Raw genomic sequence first — 15,172 nt, 5'->3', positions numbered from 1 at the left:
CGGATCTTAGTCAAAGGATAAAGAGAGTTCTTAGCAAGCAAAAACAGTTTCCCTTCAAATGCTTCTTACGCATTAGTACCCAAGGGCTTAGGAACAATTAACAATGTATATCAAAATGACAATGTAAAAAGAAGATATAAACAGAAACTACTGACCAGTCAATAGTTCTATCGGAAGACGATTATCACGAGGTTGTGTTTTTAAAGATTTCATGCATTCTAAACAATAGTAGCTAGAAAGAAAATCGTTAAAATTATTTCCTTTTAGTTTCAAACAGAAAAGAGAGGGGAAGAACTAGCCAGGGTGTGCAGGTTTTCTTTATTTCATGTAATAGGTTTTAATTATGAAACCATGGTTCAATTCATTCTTCTTCTTTGGAATATGGGCAATCACAAATGTTCTATAGCTTTTCACAAAACTTGCCTATGTTTGTTAATTAACGAGAAGTGATTATTTTTGTTATTATTATTATTGGGTTTCACAACGCGATGTTTTTAGTTTTCTGTTATTTGGAATGTTATAGGTCAGCTCAATCGCAAGTTATTATATATTTTCAAACAAACTGATTTAACCGAAACAGAAGTCAATCATTTAATAACTGACTGAAATTATAATATGGATTACTTTTTCAAATGAGAAATAGTAGAGGAGACAACGCTGACAAGAAGACAAAAACTAATCGGGATATTAATGCAAAGTTCAGACTCGTAGATTTTAACAAAAGCCTGAAAAGATTTTGTCATTATATTCAACTCCAAAAATTCTCAGATACCCTATAAGGTTTTTTTTTCTGAAAAGGGCAATTGAAACCTTTAAGGTTTTCGTAACAAACTTATCGGATCTCTTGAAGGGATTTTTTTTTTTCAAAATCCTATGCGTCTAAACTTCAGATAATTGTACTCAAATTGTATGTATTGGTATTTTATGGTTTTCACCTTAAGTAAATGAAGTGTAATTATATTTCTTTTCTGCCTGGATTTGGCGGTGGTAATACATAATTATATAATTGGTCCGTATTATTTTAATAAATATTACGAATTGTTTTTAGCTTTCCTTTTCAATTTTCCTGACTTTTATCTTCTCTTTCTGTTTTCATCTTTTATGCTCCTCTTTTTTTCGTTTTATCTATTTCCATTCTTTGAGGTTCCCATCTGCGCTTAAGTCGCCTTGTTTGGTCCTGCCAACAAACATTGTTGGATCATCTTCAAGGGCAATCCAACAGCACGCAGACATTGTCAACTACACTTTTGTTTCTTCTTTAAACCACTCTAGAAACTACTTTTCTAACGGTTGGTTCGACTTAATCATACTAGTTTTGTTGATCGTAGTTTCAAAAACTACGGCTGTTTGATTAAGAATAGTAATTTCTTCAAAAACAAAAAAAAAAATAAGTCAACGCTTTGGTTTATTCAATAAAAGTGTCACTCCTGAAAAAACGTAACAACTGAAACTACACCATTTTAATGGGTTCCATTGTAACTGAACCACCGTGTAACTGAACCTCAAGCAACTTAACCCCTGTAACTGAACCACCGTGCAACTGAACCACCGTACAACTGAACCACCGTGCAACTGAACCCCCCGTGCAACCGAATCCTCGTGCTACTGAACCCTCATGCAACTGAACCCTCTTTAACTGAACCCTCGTGCAACTCCACCCCCGTGCAACTCAACCCTATTTAACTAAACCCCCGTGTAACTGAACCGCCATGTAACTGAACCCCCGTACAACTGAACCACCGTGCAACTGAACCACCGTGTAACTGAACCTCTGTGTAACTGAACCATCATGCAACTGAACCACCATGCAACTGAACCACCGTGCAACTGAACCCTCGTGCAACTCAACCACCGTACTTACATTAGGTAAAACACAAGTTAGAATCTTTACATGTTCAACCTTGTTGGAATTGTTTGCGTTTTTAAGTCTTTATATAAATTACTGTCAAGAGGATTTATAAAAATGCTCTGTTTTGTTGTCACAAAAACAAAGAAAATCGGACGTCATAAACTCTTAAATCCAGATTTATTTCTCTTTTTTATGTCTGTTAATTGGGGTTCCCTTCATCCTGTCACTTTCTATGGGTCTAAGCGTTTACCCCCCTCCCCCGCGGAAAATGTCCCCTCTTCCACCCACGAAAACCTCATCACCTGGAAAATACAGCCCTTGTGGAAAGTAGGGTTTTCAAAATTTAAAAATCTTCTTTGAGTCGTTTTATTTTTTAATTGAGAAGTTCCAAGGGAAGTGGAAAAGAGGAATTTCTGTGTAACTCTTGCCCCCCCCCCCCGTGCAAATACTTTCTTCTCATGAAAGATCCTCCAGAAAACCCCCACACAAAAAAATTCCGTATGTTCCCAACGACAAATACTATCTGTAAGCAATAGACAAATAAAAAAAACTTAAAAAGGAACTGAAACTTCTGCAATGGGGTTATCTCATTGTTTTTTAGCTAGAAAGAGAGGGAGATACCTCAAAGGGTGCATTTGATGCCAAAACATCTCAGCTCTCATTGAGCCTCCAGACAAATACAGAATTAGCTCTAAGGGAGAGACGAGAGGAGGATGGAGGTAGAAATTGTTTGATAATCCCCAGGCATTTCTAGTCTTTTTTTATAAGCCGAAAATGATTGGAGACTAACCAACCGCAAGAGGTATTTTTTTTTTGGGGGGGGGGGAGATTTTCCGATTTTCCACGGGTAGGTATTTTCTGGGAGGGGGGTGTTATTTTTCGCGGGGTATTTTTCTTAAGAGAAGTTTTTGCGGAGGGGGGGGGGGGGAATGGCGGCTTTCATTGTCTACATACTGTAATCTTTTTAACCACTTTACTTATTTTGTTGTTTTCATTTTGTATTATTTTCTACGCTAGTAGTTGTTTATCGTTTGGTTTGAAAAAGGTTAATTACCTGCTTAGGTGCAGTGGTTCAGTTGTACGATGGTTCAGTTACACGGTGGTTCAGTTGAACGGTGGTTCAGTTGCACGGTGGTTCAGTTGTAAGGTGGTTCAGTTGCAAGGGGGTTCAGTTACACGGGGGTTTAGTTACATGGGGGTTCAGTTAAATGGGGTTGAGTCGCACGGGAGTTTAGTTGCACGAGAGTATAGTTAAATGGGGTTCAGTTGCCCGGTGGTTCAGTTACACGAGGGTTCAGTTTCACAGGGGTTCGGTTATACAGGGGTTAAGTTGCATGGTGGCTCAGTTACACGGTGGTTCAGTTACAGGGGCTCAGTTGCTTGTGGTTCAGTTACACGGTGGTTCAGTTACACGCACAATCTTTTAATGACTGATGGTATTACATTTTCTCCAATTGTCTGGAGAAAATTGTCCAACTTTCCCTATTAACTCTCCACGTCCTTAGTGTACTGACATGGTAAGAGGGTACTTAAACATACGGGAAATTAATACAAATTAACTTCTTAATTTATGGTCTAAAGCAGTGGTTCCCAAACTTATTTAGACTGTACCCCTGTTTACCCACAAAACATTTTAGGTACCTCTTCTCAATTACCGGTATTAAGTAAACTATAGCTAAAATATAAATAAAATTACCAGTCCTAGAGTTAAAAGGTTGTTTCATTTTTTTTTTGTTAGCCGGCCGCGTACCCCCTAAAAAATTTTGCGTACACCCAAGGGGTACGCGTACTACAGTTTGAGAACCACTGCTCTAAAGCATTGGGATGTAAAGCCCATGATTTTTGTTCAACCTTGATCTTATCCTAAATCTGAGAAATTTCGAAACATACACCATTTCCAACAGTACAAAAAAAGTATTCTAAGCCTCGGAGACAAAACAAAAGTTCAATATAAGTTTAAAAAGGATCCAAATCGGCCTTCAAAATGCAAAAAAAAGTAAATAATAAGAAGGCCAAGATAAACATGCCAAGTTTGTTTAGTGACATTTTACTAAGATGTGAAAATAAATTTGACGAAAAACATGGTAGTTGCATAGGATCCTAAAGGTTGTAAACTTTAGCCAAACTTCCTTGTTTACATAGGAATCTATATTTCAAATATTTGTCTTTTTCGTGTGGTTCTTGTCATAATTGCGTAGCATACAGCATTAACATTACAGAGAAGAAAAAAAAGCAAGGAAAAAAAAAACTGACGTACTTGTGATGCACTGTTGCTGTTGATGGTAAAAGGTTGAACCAGTAAAAGGTCAGAACAAAGATATCGTTATTCAGTGAATAGAAACGTATCAGAAGGGGATTCACAAAACCCAATTCAGGTTCAGGTCAATAAGTAATTCAAAATTCAAGAAACTTGTCAAATAAAAGAAAATCATAAGGTAAAATTAGAAAAAAAAACGCCAATAGTAGGTTAGTTGGCTTAGGCACGTACGCTGGAATTTATTTTGGGTGGAGGGAGGCAAAATCGAAAGAATACAAAAATTGGGTTATTAAATGAAAACGTGGAAAATTGCTAAAAATATCATAACAATCTTAAGACTCCAGGGGAATTAAATTCCCCCTTCCCACATCTGCACATACCTGAGTGATTCAATTACAAAACAGTAAGTTAGAGCAAATATAAATAACATGCAAAGAAACTAGCACAGACAAATTCCAAAAATCTGAAAAACATTTATCGAAGTTTTTCCTTTTTATGGTTTGTTTTTTCTTATTTGCTTAACATAATCAAAAATACATACGTTACTATAATTAAAAAAGGGAGGCTAGACGTTTAGGTAAAAAATCAGAAGTTAAAATGATACTCTCAAAGAAGGGAAAACCTAATGCTAGATCAGCCTCCCTTTTCCTATTCTTAAAGAGCAAAAAAATCCGTTATTTCATCCGAAATACAGTTCCAGCTTAAGAGGGACGCAATTCCAATGGCTCTTTTTGTCTAAATTAAATGAAAAAACTTTTTTTTAACTGAAAGTAAGGAGCGACATTAGAACTTAAAACGAACAGAAATTATTCCGTATTTGAAAGGGCTGTCCCCTTCTCAATACCTCGCTCTTTATGCTAAAGTCTCTTATTGTTCTAAAAAATAAAGCTGAATGACAGATTCAAGTTGTAGCATGATGAGCGAGGTATTGAGACGAGAAGGGTCTCTTACGTATGGGGAATAAAATATGTTCGATTAAAGTTTTAATGTTGTTTTTCGAACTTAGTTAAAAAAAACTTGTTTTTTTATTTAATTTCTGAACAATCCCAAATTGATAAAGCTTTGAGCATAACTCCTCATACATAAGCAGTCGAAATAAAGTTTGTACTTTATTTTTACTTTTTTGTGGCTAAATGGCTTTCTCAAAATTTTGTTCTGACGTAACTTACGAATTAACTTACGTATCGAACTTCTATATTCGTATGTTTTATATTAGGGAGTTTGCCCCCTAGTCGATACCTTGCTCTTTACGCTAAAGTTCGAATTTTGTTCGAATCACAAACCCCTGAATCACAAAGGCCAAAGCTGAATCACAAAAGCTTTTTTGAAACTATTAAAAAAAAACTTTAGCAAAAAGGGCGACTTATTGACTAGGGGGCGAACCCCCTCATATACGTAATAATTTCTGTTTGTTTTAAGTTTTAATGTTGCTCCTTACTTTCAGTTGAAAAAACTAGTTTTTTTTATTTAATTTTTGACCGTTTTTTAAATAATACTGGAAAATCCGGCGTCCCCTTCATATAACTGTTCCTTCCCACAAGAAAACATCCTCCATGGAAGGATCCTCCCCCGTAACCCACTCCTCCAACACCCCCCCCCCTTCAAAAAAAATTCCTTCTGAAACGTCTTTATACTTCCCATTAACCAATATTATATGCAAACAATGGGCAGAGTTCATAACTTCCAGCCCTTCCCCCAGGAACTGTGGGGATTAAGTCATCCTCAAAGACCTATTTATTAGATTTTCGACTATCCTGAACAAAATGACTATCTCAAAATTTTGATTGGGAGACTTTGGGGAAAAAATGAGCGTGGGAGGGGGCCAAGTTGCCCTCCAATTTTTTTGATCACTTAAAAAGGGCACTGAAACTTTCAATGTCCGTTCAAATGAGCCCTCTTAGATATTTTAGGACTACTGGATCGATACGATCGCCCCTGGGGAAAAAAAAAATAAAAAAAATAAACACGCATCCGTGATCTTTCTTCTGACAAAAAATACAAAATTCCACATTTTTGCAGATAGGAGCTTGAAACTTCCGCAATAGGGTTTTCTGATACGCTGAATCTGATGGTGTGATTTTCATTAAAGTTCTATGTGTTTTTGGGGTGTTTCCCACTTTTTTCGAAAATAAGGCAAATATCGCGTCTTTTCTCAGGCGCGTAACTTTTGATGGGTAGAACTAAACTTAATGAAACTTATATATTTGAAATCAGCATAAAAATCTGATTCTATTGATGTATCTATGGGTATCAAAATTTCGGTTTTGGAGTTTCAATTACTATTGAGCCGGGTCGCTCCTAACTTACAGTTCGTTACCACGAACTGTTTGATGACACGTTTTCCAATTCGTACTAAAGCTAAAGACTACCACAACAAAAGAGCATTCGGGTTTGAAAACAGAGAAACTGGCATAACACAAATAATGAAAAGTTGAAAAGCCTTTCTCTAGTTTTTTTCTTTCTCTTTATAGACGCTTAAAACAAGCAACATCAACGCGATTTCTCAATTACAATGGGTTTCAAATTTGTTTCTCTATGAAAACAATGATAATTTTGGTGACAAAGGTCTTGAATCCTAACTCATTCTTAAATACTAGCATTGAATTAAACAAAACATTTTTTTAAGCAGACTAATGTTAAAGCCTAAAAGTATCATAAAGTACTGTAAATCTGAAGTGGCTACCTCTTTCCTCAAGCCCCCTAAAAGACTAGAGCGTCAATTAGCGCTTTAATGAAAACAGAATGAATTATATAGGTTGAAAGTAATGTTAGACTAATTGATTTGTATATACAATAATTAAAGAAACTTTTTCCACAAAATAAGTTTTTCAAAGAAAATTAAAGAACACCATTAAACCAAAATATGAACAAAAATAATATAAAATAATCTACCAAGCGTGAAACTACCACAAAACAGCATCGATAAGTAAATGAAATCCAAAACAAACAGAAATTACAATAAATAACCGAGGCAAACTCAAAACGAGCAGAAATTAAGATAAGTTGGGCTCAAAACCCCTATACCTTCCCAAGGCCAGAACATAATTTGTACTTTACTGAAAATAAATATATAAATGTTTTTACTTTTATAACTTTAATAAATCAAACAATATTAACATTTTGATTACTAAATATCAGTATATGTAAATTCAACTGACAATGCACATTCATTTGTATTTCTTGAGAAATGACCCAAAAAGTTACATTTTAGTACCACCTCGTCCTTGCATATGGCAAACCATGTAAAAAGCACTTAGATAGATGGAATAACCTTCTAATGGGCAATTAGGAAAATCTCTTATATGTATTGGTAGCCTTACACGCATCTTGAAAAAAAAAAAAAACCCACTTGAAGAAACCCAAAGTGGCGCCCTTTTCCTCTTTTATTTTGATCTAGTAGAGCTAAGGTACCAGGTAAAAAAAAAAAAAAAATATACCATTCGATTCCTCACTCAACGTTCCTTCCAAATACAACTATCCCTGCCGTTGCAATTATGTCTCAGCCCCTCCCCCTTAATTGTACCTAATATAGCCATAGGCTATACACAGAAGTTTGCATATTTTGAGGGTTTGCATTATTCTTTGTACTTATTTCTCATCAAAAGTTGTTTCATAATGCCGAAAAGGTCCATTTTAAAAACAAAACAACAAACTCAGAAAAAATTTGTATGCAGCCTAGGGCAAGACGCCGCGCCGTTAAAAGGGGGGCCGATGCGCAGTTACGACGATAGTGTGATTATCATATTTGGAAAATGGACTTAGTGGGGAATCAAGTAATATTTTTATTTTGTTTTCTATTTGGTATCTTCCATATACTAGCCGAAACAAAAAAGAAACAAGTTGTCACTTTAAAGGTCCCTTTATGGGCTCAAAATGGAATTTAGATTTACAACGGTACCCATTAGTACATTTGTAAAGACCATTAAGAGGCATATCGAGTTGTATGTTCATAATTTACTCAGCAAATCAATCGAAACCTCAACGAATTTACCACATAACGAGAAAACTAAGGATAACGAATAAAAACGAATGGATTCATTGCCAGTGAGAGAAAAGAAAAAAAAAAATCAGTCTGATATTTCGTCCTATACCTCTGCTCAGCCGTCCTGTGTAAACAGAAGGATAAAAAGTAGATAAAAAGTAGTCCACGGGACAATATAGACGGATAATCCTTACAAACACAAAAGAGAAGAAATTCTTCCTCAAGTAACAGTGAAAGACAGACTCAACAAAAACCACAAATTGATTGGCAAAATTAAACTTTTAACTCAGAATTTATTTTATACAAGGCTATTTTGAATGCTAAGCTTTGTCTAGGTTTGGTATTATCATGATTTCATTATATTGTGTAGCACTAAAATTTGCAACTAAAATTTTGGTCCCTTATACAAGACATGGGTTACATCTGGTGTAAGAACTTTAGAAGAAAGGTTCTGAATAGACGTACCAGTGCTATCTAAATCTGAGAAGAAAACAACTGTAATTTTGAAATTTCATATTCCAATTTTACAAATTTTCAGATAAACAAGGCCTAGCCATATAAAACTCATCGCAAAAGAAATTGTCAACCATTCTTGGAATTTGCTGAAAACCTGCAAATGAAACGCTTTGCAATGAAACTATGCCGAATTTTAGAATTCATATTACTGGGAGAGAAACGTTGGTATTAGCCTACTAGTCGTTTATTTTTACCTATTTATTGATTTATTTTCTTATATATCATTATTTTATTGGAATCCATTTAATCTACTTAATTAGTTTAGTCTATTCAATCTATTTAGTTTTTGCGTTCTATAGTTTTATTTTATTTGTATTTAATTGTTTATTACTATTACTTCTTTTTCTCCTTTTTGCTCTTCTCTCTGCGAGTAAGTGATTATTTTTTTTTTTCTCTGAGTAAGTGACTCGTTTGTCTTCCCCCTCCTTTATAGGCCAATGAGCCTTTGGGGGAATAGTAAAATACAATATTGTATGTGTATTTCATAATGAATAAATCTTATCTTTAAAATGTAAATCAATGACTGAAAACCAACCTGAAAAACTTCACTCTTTCACCTTGGATTCCAAAACTGAGCGAACAACTAGGGACAATTAAAAAAAAATAACCTTAACGTCACCTTTGAAATACACAATTTGTTTCAATTGTGGCAAGGATAAAAGCAGACCCATTGTTGGTACTGGTGTTTATAGAATTCCCTGTTCTTGTAAATGTCTCTACATTAGAAGAAACCATCAACAATTAGGAGAGTGATTATCTGAACATGAACCTTTAATCGACAAAGAATGAGGTCACGCCAAAGATTCGAGGGTTATGATTCTGCCAGGATCTGACACGTCTGTGACGGGCCAGACCATTTCGTATAATTAAATGACCCCCATTCTTGCCCCCGTTTAAGGTCTCACCCATGATTCTAGGGAGGTGGTGAAATAAAGATATATTCACCAAAAAGTCACCTTGATATCGATACTGGGGAAAGTTGCCATAATTCCATTTACAATATTCTTACTATTTTTGATCTTTCGTATTTGTTTTTACATCATCATATTTCGGAAATCAATGAAACCTCCAATAAAATGAAACCGATACGAGGAGGTATAGAGGAGGTATTATTTTTTATTTGTTAATAAAAAATAAAACAAACGTAGGGAAACATATAAAATATTCAGCAAATATGTTGCATAAGCCGCAAAACAGTAATTTTTGTTCGTATTAGGGTCAACTTCGCTCTTTACTTTCATCAGAAAAACTTGTTTTTGAAATTAGTTTTTGCACACCTTTTAGATTTTAAAGATACTAACAACAATATTATAGACGATATTTTTCAAATTTTAGGCAAAGAAACTAATGAAGTTAACATGATTTGTTGCTCGAATAGGGCATTAAATGTAGGTTCTAGTGCTCTTTTTCTGAGTCAGAAGTGATCGGAGGGCAATTAGCCCTCTCCCATGCCCTTTTTACCCCAAAGGCATCTGATAAAAATTTCGAGATAGCCATTACTTTAAAAATGGTCCGAAGATCAGATAACGAAAACTCATAGTTCGACTCAACCCCTCCAGAGACCGGGGACAGGCGTTGTAAGTTATACCCCAGAACATTTAAGGTTTTTACGGAAGAGGTGGTCGCATAAATTTCAGAGGGGGCTCATTTGATTGGAAATTCAAAGTTCTAGTTCTCTTTTTAAGAGTCAAAAGTAAACAGGGGAAAATTAGACCCCCCATCTACATTAACCCCAACCCCCTAATATCCTCCGACTAGCAGCACATGGGGACTCAAATGATAAGAAATTGAAAGATCTAGTTCCCTTAAGAGTCAAAAGTGCTCCGATGGCAACTATTCCCATCCCCCCCATCAAGCCTATTTTCTCAAAATGTTTTCGATCGAATTTTTGAGATAGTCATTTCGTTCAAAATAGACCAAAGATCATATAATAAAAACTCCGGGTTTATGCAACCCCTCAGAGCCCGGCGGCAAGTGTTGTAAATTATGCCCTGGGGACACATAAGGGTTTTATGGAAGGGGTGGTCGTATAAACTTCGGATGCGGCTCATTCGATTGGAACTTCGAAGTCCCAGTTCCCTTTTTAAGATTCAAGAAGGACCAGAGGCCAACTAGCCTCCCCCCTGCCCTCTTTCCACCCAATGCATCTGATCAAAATTTTCGAGATATCCATTTTGTTAAAATAAGTTCAAAGATCAGATGACAAAGCTATCGGATTCAAACCACCCCCCCCACCCCCAGATCCCTTGAGCAAGTGTTTAAGTTATGTCCTGGGGCCATAAAAAATTTTTATTCGAGGGCTTTTAAAATAGTTCAAAGATCAGATAAGTTTAACCCCCCCCCCCCAATCTCTACTAAAAAAACTTATTAACGCAATTTAATTCCAAGACTTATAGGAGCTGACCCCTGGCACTCCCTCCATAACCCGACCTCCCCCCCTAAAGATTTATTAACCATATTTTATTCCAAAACTAATAGAATCTGACCCCTGGCCCTCCATGGCTCAAAACTCCACCCCCCCCCACCAAAAAAGAAAACTTATCAATGATAAATCAAGGGAGCTGACTCCTAGCCCTCCCTAAAAAACCTGAACCCCCCCCCCCCAAAAAAAAAAAAACAACAAAAAAACTATTACCTATATTTAATTCCGAAAATTGAGAACTCAGCCCTGGCCCTCCATGGCCCGAGCCCTCCTCCCCCCCCCAAAAAAACACGACTTATTAATGATATATTATTCCAAAACTAATGAGAGCTGGCCTCCATGGTCCTACCCATCCTAAATTCCAAGAATCATGGGAGCTCATCCCTGACCCTCCCTCCATACCCCCATCAAGAATAAATAAAACCCAAAACGAACAGAACTTAAATTAACAATCATAGCAAAAAAACTACTACCACCACTACTACTAACAACTCACCGCTTCACCAAGCAGCCTGAGGCCAACACAGCTACGCACGCTTCTTCTCAATCCCAATCTATTCAAAGCCTCCTTTTTTACACCCTCCCACGAAGTTCCCATTTCCTTTAAATATTTCTTTATGACGTCCTCCCACCCCAGACGAGGAGGATCCGCTTTCCGTTTAGCCCTAGACGGTTGGTCGAAAAGAACAATCTTCGGCAATCTGTCATCCTTCATCCGCACAACGTTTCCTAGCCACCTCAACCTTTCTTTCATTATAGCCCTAGAGAGCGTTATTGAACCACATTTTACGTAGCCTACAGCCTATTGTTTGAAATTAATTAAAAAAAACTTTTTCACAAAATAAGTTTTTCAAAGAAAAGTAAAGAACTCCATTAAACAAAAAATGAGCAAAAATAAAATAAAATAATCTACGAAGCGTGAAACTACCACAAATGAGCAACAATTAACAAATAAAACCCAAAACGAACAGAAATTACAATAAATAACCGAGTCAAACTCAAAACGAGCAGAAATTAACATAAGCTGGACTCAAAACCCCTATGCCTTCCCAAGACCAGAACATAATTTACACTTTACTGAAAAAAATATAAATGTTTTTACTTTTATAACTTTAATTAATCAAATAATATTAACATAATATTAACTCCTGCCATTACCCGTGCCCCAGCCATTTAAACATTTGCCTCTCAATTACTTGGACTATCTGTCTTGGCTTTTCTCTGTCTACAATTACCCAGCGTCTTGATGCAACCTATGCAACCTATTGCAAAATACTTGATAACTTCAATTCAAAATCAACGGACTCGGTCTAAATATCTAAATATCAATTACTAAATATCAGTAGGCTATATGTATATTAAACTGACAATGCACATTCATTTTTATTTTTTTCAGCAGAGTGCAAATTTTGTTCTGGCCTTGGGAAGGCATAGGGGTTTTGAGCCAAACTTATGGTAATTTCTGCTCGTTTTGAGTTTGACTCGGTTATTTATTGTAATTTCTATTCGTTTTGGGTTTCATTTATTCATCGATGCTGATTTGTGGTAGTGTCAGGCTTGGTAGATTATTTGATTTTTTTTCGCTCATTTTTGTTTAATGGAGTTCTTTACTTTTCTTATTTTGTGAAAAAGTTTTTTAATTAATTTCTGTTCGTTTTATATTGACATAGTCTTTTCAGGGAAAAAGAAAATAATACTTTAAATCTTTTCGTTTTTTTAAGAATTTATAGTTTGGCCTGCTATTTGTATGCTGGAGAAAAATTTTAAGCAATTTTTAACAACAAACACCCTTTTAAAAATCTGGACACAAACAGTAGTGTTTAATTTAGTTTCATACCTCCTCTAGTTGAACTGAAATGGAAAACTTGATACTATTCACAAAAAAATCTTTTTACTTTCTTTGATAGCTTGGATAAACTTACGCTATTTTGATTTGTTTAAATTTTACGAGCAGAAGTAGGCCCGAAAGTTTGAACATAATACCCTCAGTCTTTCTTGGGATACTGCTGAGATGCCTTATCGGGAATTAGATTTAACACAGTGATTTTTGATTTAATCTTAAGGAAACATTTAGTTTTTAAACATACGTCAATTGGGAGGGTGGGCGTGGGAGGGGGATTAGTTTCCCTCCAATCACTATCGACTATTAAAAAGGGCATTAGCCCTTTGTATTTTCAAACGAATGAGCCCTTTTCGAAGTGCCTAAGACAACTCCTTCGATATGAAGTGCCCTGGTCTAAACAACAACAATAACAAAAAAAAAACAATACATTATACCCACATCGATCTTTACTATAATTAAATAAAAAAAAACTAGTTTTTAAACTGAAAGTAAGGAACGACATTAAAACTTAAAATGAACAGAAAATATTCCGTATATGAAAGGGGCTGTCCCCTCCTCAACGCCTCGCTCTTTACGCTATCGGAGCCCCTTTCATATACGGAATAATTCTGTTCGTTTTAAGTTTTAATGTCGTTCCTTACTTTCAGTTTAAAAAACTTGTTTTTTTTTATTTAATTTCTGATCGTTTTTTAGTTAATGCAGCTTTTATTTTGGCTCACAGTCATTGAATAAGTAAACAAAATTTGCATAAAAATTTTACTTTTCTTTTACTAAATGACTGTCTCTAAATTTGGTTCTGACGTAATTTACAAATTAACTTACGTAACGAACTTCTATATTCGTATGTTTTTCTTCTGGCAAAAAGTACAAAGTTGCAGATTTTTGCAGATATGAGCTTGAAACCTATGTAATAGTGTTTTCTGATAAGCTGAATCTGACGGTTTGATTTTCATTAAAATTCTTTCACTTGTAGGGGATGTTTCCCCCCTCCTTAAAAAATCAGGTAAATTTTTTCAGGCTTATAGCCTTTGATGAGTAATACAAAACTTAGTAAAATTTATATATTTAGAATCAGCAGTATAAACTCATTCTTTTGATACATTTATTGACATCAAAATTCCGTTTTTAAAAGTTTCGATTACTATTGAGCCGTATCGCTTTTTTTTATTGTTTTTTTTTATTACGTATATGTTATTACGAGGGGGTTATATGAGGGGGTTCTCCCCTTAGTCAATACCACGCTCTTTACGTTAAAAGTTAAAAAAATTTTAATTCCCAAACCCCTGAATCACAAAGGCCGTTTAATTAGAATAGATAGCTCTTTTGAAAGCAGTAAAAAAAACTGGAGCGTAAAGAGCGGTATTGACTTGGGGGAGAACCCTCTCATATACGTAATAATTTCTGTTCGTTTTAAGTTCTAATGTTGCTTCTTACTTTCAGTTGAATAAAGTTGTTTTTTTTAAATTTAATTTCTGATCGTTTTTTAAATAATGCTTGGAAATCCGGCACCCCTTCATAGAAATGTCCCTTACCCCAAAAAAACATCCTCCATGGAAAGATTCTCCCGAGTAACCCCCTCCTCCAGCACCCCCCACCAGAAAAAAAACCATCCAGAAAATGTATGTATACTTCCCAATAACCAATACAATATGTAAGCAATGGGCAAAGTTCATAACTTGCAGCCCTACCCCTGGGAACTGTGGGGGGATTAAGTCATCATAAAAGACATATTTATAAAATTTTCGACTATGCTGAACAAAATGACTATCTCAAAATTTTAATTTGGTGACTTTGAGAAAAAAATGAGTGTGAGAAGGGGCATAGTTGCCCTCCATTTTTTTGTCACTTAAAAAGGGAACTATAACTTTTAATTTCCGTTCCAATGAGCCCACCTACGATATTCTAGGACCACTAGGACAATAAGAATATCCCTGGGAACAAAAAAAAATAAACATGCATCCGTGATCATTCTTCTGGCAAAAAATGGAAAATTCCAAATTTTTGTAGATAGGAGCTTGAAACCTCTACAGTAAGGTTCTCTGATACGTTGAATATGATGGTGGGATTTTCATTAAGGTTCTATAGCTTTTAGGGGGTCTTTCCCCCTTTTTTTGAAAATCAGCCAAATTTTCTCAGGCGCGTAACTTTTGATGGGTAAGATTAAACTTGATGAAATTTATATATTTGAAATCAGAATTAAAATCTAATTCTTTTGATGTATCTATTCGTACAAAAATTTCGTTTTTTAGAGTTTCGGTTACCATTGAGCCGGGTCGCTCCTTACTTACAGTTCGTTACCACGA

At 35.4% G+C, this 15,172-nt stretch overlaps 1 protein-coding gene across 1 annotated transcript in view; it reads right to left on the bottom strand.

Annotated features, from left to right (window-relative positions):
* LOC148955336 (origin recognition complex subunit 3-like) overlaps positions 1-15,172 on the bottom strand; it is a 61,202-nt gene that overhangs the window by 6,967 nt on the left and 39,063 nt on the right. The window lies entirely within an intron of this gene.

The sequence above is a fragment of the Artemia sp. Qi Xiang Cuo genome, chromosome 2, assembly GCF_049724085.1.
Source record: "Artemia sp. Qi Xiang Cuo chromosome 2, ASM4972408v1, whole genome shotgun sequence".
NCBI classification, from domain to species: Eukaryota; Metazoa; Arthropoda; class Branchiopoda; order Anostraca; family Artemiidae; genus Artemia; species Artemia sp. Qi Xiang Cuo.
The sequence above is the reverse complement of the archived record's forward strand: the minus strand, read 5'-3'. Positions and strand labels throughout refer to the sequence as shown.